Here is a 4,591-nt window from a genome sequence, read left to right as displayed (position 1 = left end):
TCCTGGTGTGCATTGGCCATCTTCTTAGGCTGAAATGGACCAAGTAGAGATGCCCACTGAGGGCAGGCATCCCAGGCTGCTTCCTTCTTGGGGTACATGTGTGAGTTCTTCATGAACCTTTCAGGATCGGGACAGGGCTCCACATCTTGTTTCCATCCAATGCCTTAACAAGGGAGACTAACTCTAGCTCAACCTCATTGAATGCCACCACAGCTTTCACCACCAGCAGTACACCCTGCTGTTTCCCATTGCTTGGGACATCCACCCTGTATGTGGCCCTCTTGTTTGGGGTACAATAAGACAGCTTAAGCCCAGCTACCTTCTGCAGTGTCCACCTGAGTCACTGAAGAGTCAACTTTCCTTCAAATACCAAGTGGTAGGAGGGCTGGTTTCCCCACTGCTGGTCTCTCTCTCTGCCCTGTTGGCTCTCCTCTCCCCTGCTCAGAGATGTTCAGAGAGTTGGCAGATCAGCATGTCTGCTCCATGAGCTGATGTCTCCCTGTGGTTCGAGATGCCTGTCTCCTCTTGTTTCTGACACCCCTACTGTCTATGAGAGCTCCCCATTTTTTCTTCCTCCATGGAAAACACCGAGGCTCTCAACTCTCTACCGATGACTCACAATAAGGAATCTCTCCTCCTTCTCCTCTTCCTGGTTTTCTGCTTGTTTGGGGTGGGGGGAATGGTTGAAAGCAGTACAGTTGGTTAAGTCTGGTCTATTAAAACGTCCTGGAGGGGTTCATGCCTCCAGCTGTTGGCAGCTCTTCTTAGAATGGGAGGTGCTTGATGTGTCTTAGCTTTCTGCTCCAGGTCTTGGTCGCCAATTTTGAGACAACAGAATTAGTATCATCGACACCCCACTGCACGTGGGACAAGAGATCCACATCACCTACCCTAGCCATACTTTAAAGAGTTAAGTTGGGTGCTTGCTTCGGCAGCACATATACTAAAATTGGAGCGATGCAGAGAAGATTAGCATGGCCCCTGCGCAAGGATGACCCACAAATTCATGAAGCGTTCCACATTTTTTTACAATGGAATATTACCCAGACATAAAAAGGAACAAAATAGTACCATTTGTAGAGGTGTGGATGGACCTAGAGTCTGTCATACAGAGTGAAGTAAGTCAGAAAGAGAAAAACAAATATTGTATAATATTGCTTATATGTGGAATCTAGAAAAATGGTACTGATGACCTTACTGGCAAAGCAGAAATAAAGTCACAGATGTAGAGCACAATCTTATGGTTACCAAGGGGGGGAAGGGGGGCACTTGCGATGAATTGGGAGATTGGGATTGACATACGGGATTGACATACGTACACTAATATGTATAAAACAGATAACTAATAAGAACCTGCTGTATTAAAAAAAAACTGCCTTTATATTATTTAGCCATTTTAGTAAACAATTTACCATACCTGTGGTATGTCATATGTGAATTTTAGATATTTTTTCCCCAAATAGCATCTGTTAATTTACCACCATAGAAATAGGCTTAACTATTGTGAAAAATTCAAATGGTAAAAAAGGTACATTAAATGTCCACCCCTCTTTTTTAACCTAAAGCAGATGTTACCCTGGACAGGGGCAGGGGCAAATTAACATATGAAATGGTAAGAACAGTGTCTCTGCTCTGACCACACACCCAGAAGTACCCCTGGAATGTCCATCACCATGACCTCTTGGCCGAGTCAAGGGGGTAACTCACGTTATCATTGGGGGTGGCAGTTCTCTTGCTGAAGCTATCAGAATTAATGCCCTTCCTTACAGATGCAGATGTAGAGAATGGACTTGAGGACGTGGGGAGGGAGGCAGGGTAAGTTGGGATGAAGTGAGAGAGTGGCATTGACATATATACACTACCAAATGTAAAATGGATGGCTAGTGGGAAGCAGCCGCATAGCACAGGGAGATCAGCTCGGTGCTTTGTGACCACCTAGAGGGGTGGGATAGGGAGGGTGGGGGTGACGCTTAAGAGAGAGGGGATTTGGGGATATATGTATACATATAGCTGATTCACTTTGTTGTACAGCAGAAATTAACACACCATTGTAAAGCAATTATACTCCAATAAAGATGTTAAAAATAATTAATGCCCTTCTTTATCCTCTTTATTCTCTGCTCTGTCCTGGGCTCCCATTTCTGAAGCTCCTGCAGTGGCTTCAGTTGCAGTGTTGACATATTCCCTTCCATGGCCACAGACCCCAGTGATTTGCCCTCCAACCTGTGCAGTTGACATAGATGTGTGATTTCATAGCTTCCTCATGGCCCTCACTCATGAAGAGAAGAGTACCCTCTTCTCACCAGGGGTACTTTTCTTTGATTTCTTCTTTCAGGTTTTCATGCCTTCCCAGCTCAGATCAAGCTTGAGACAAGTTACCCAGCACCTAAACTGAAAGGAAACAGCATACCTGCAAAACTACATCTGAAATCGTTTATTCTTCGTAACCACTAGTTGGGGGTACCTCCAGACTCTCGCACTTTCAGGTGGGGGTAATATTCAGAATACATATTTAATGACCAGTTGTCTTGGGCACCATGATGGAATGGGGAACTGACCAATTGGTATGGTCAAACCAGTGCATACAGGCTGAATATCAGATTGGACAGGGGTCCCAAACAGGCAGACCTCTGGGCCATTTTGCTGGTAGATTAGTTTTGTTGGGTATGCTGAGTGGTTTTGAAATCTGTTTCTGAGCCTAGGCACGCACTAGGCACTGTTTCTGATCTAGGCACGCACTCTCCCATTTTCAGTCTGCTATCTTGTCTCATGTCTTAGAGTTTTTGCTGGCTTTGTTTGTTTGCTTTGTTTGTTTTGTTTTTTAAAATGTCTTACTATATTTTTAATTAAAATTTTTTTTCATTTTAACAGTTTTTAATGAAAGTCATATAAAAGATTATTTCTGCATCTTCTCAATTGTTTCTTCCTTATATTTGCCCTTTTCCTTTCCTACTTGGCAAGATTTGACGTTACGCTCAAGGATCTTTTTTTGGTCTTTGCCCAGTTTAGTTTAGTGATAACCTCCTTCCTGGGGTGGATACTCGCATGCTCAGTGGTGCCATCAGCCTTCTGCTGCTGCACTCGTATGGTGTAGATGACATATTTCTTCCTGGAAACCTGGACCACTTTGCCAATTTGCTGCCCTTTGTAGCACCCTCGCACAACCTGAACTTCGTCCTTTCAGATGGGCATGAAGCAAACATTGTACTTCTGCCTCAGCTCTTTGGAAAAAGGGGAAGACATATGTATATGTATAACTGATTCACTTTGCTGTACAGCAGAAACTAAGACAGCATTGTAAATCAACTAGGCTCCAATAAAAAGTAATGAAAAAAATAAAATAATGAAAACTGTGCAGTATAAAAAAATAGAGTAAGATGGCTGGCTTTGTTGATTTATCTTACTGTTGCTTCCTAGAAAGCATCTGCCTGTGCCTTACTCTTTTCAAACCTTTCCTTGTGGTCCCGTCTCTGTCCAGGGGCTATTCACTCCAATTTGTCTCTTAAATGATCCCAGGTTGTCATTGCTTGGAGAGGCCCTCATACCTGTGGGAACTGTACGATACCTCCTCTGGTTGCTGGGCCTAAATTTCCACAGAGGTGGGCACCCCATTCTGGATCTGAACTACATCAATATTGCAGCTACTCATTAAATTATAATTAACTTGGAAATGAGAGACTAAACATAGAAACAGACAACGGCCAGACCCTATATAAAAATAGAACTCTGACCCACAACCTACAGCAACCTGCCAAGGAAACCAACCCTTTCATTGACAATAAACAGTCCAGGAAGCCAGCCTGCCATAAGTCAGACTTGTTAGAATTCAGACCACTATCTCTAATAACAATCTAAGAAACTAAACAGTAACTTCTGTAACAGCCAGCCCCAAATGGGCAGGATTTGATTAAATCCTTCCAACTTAGGACCAACTAGAGAAAAACAAATACGCACACCCCTGACCAGTCACATAAGGTACCTTGCTATGAGTTATCGCACCTCCAGCTTCCCCAAGCCCACAGCCTCCAATCAGGGTACACGTGAAGCCTCCCTTTTTTGTACAATCAAGCTTTCCTACTCCTCTGCCTGCCTTTGCATCTTTGCCAAGATGCAAGTGACAGTGGCTGACTCACTTCTTATCCGGGTTCTGAAAAAATAGCCTTTGTTTTTTCTCATTTGGTTGGTCTTTATTTCCACAGAAATAAAGTCAGTTCTAACTATTTAGATATGATAATAATAATAAAGGCCTTCAATAAAATTTAAGTAAGTTATGGTAGAGAGGGAAAATAAGAATTTTTTGTATTCCGTAAAAGTTTAAGGTGGGCGGGGTGGAGGGAGGAGAATGTTCCCTTTAGCATCTTTTGAATGTCTTGGGTTCAATTTTCTGATTTTTCCTACTACCACCTGAATTTGTAATAAAACAGCTGACCATAAAATGTTGAACTTTGTTACTTTTAAGCTGAAAATTTTTTTGAAGCTTAAGGCAGTTATTTCTGCAAAAGATGACTTTTGGGTTTATTAATTAAAAAGAAGGCAGGGAGTATTTGAAATATTATCATATGAGGGACTTTATTCTACATTTATAAATACA

The 4,591-nt window shown here is 42.5% G+C and overlaps 1 non-coding gene across 1 annotated transcript; it reads left to right on the top strand.

Annotated features, from left to right (window-relative positions):
• The first annotated feature begins 919 nt into the window (after positions 1-919).
• On the top strand, positions 920-1,026 carry LOC115865900 (U6 spliceosomal RNA). The gene has a single exon (XR_004044457.1). It is a non-coding gene; the product is annotated as a U6 spliceosomal RNA (small nuclear RNA).
• Positions 1,027-4,591: the final 3,565 nt, after the last annotated feature.

Source organism: Globicephala melas, chromosome 4, assembly GCF_963455315.2.
Source record: "Globicephala melas chromosome 4, mGloMel1.2, whole genome shotgun sequence".
Lineage (NCBI taxonomy): Eukaryota > Metazoa > Chordata > Mammalia > Artiodactyla > Delphinidae > Globicephala > Globicephala melas.
This window is presented reverse-complemented; position numbering and strand designations above follow the sequence as displayed.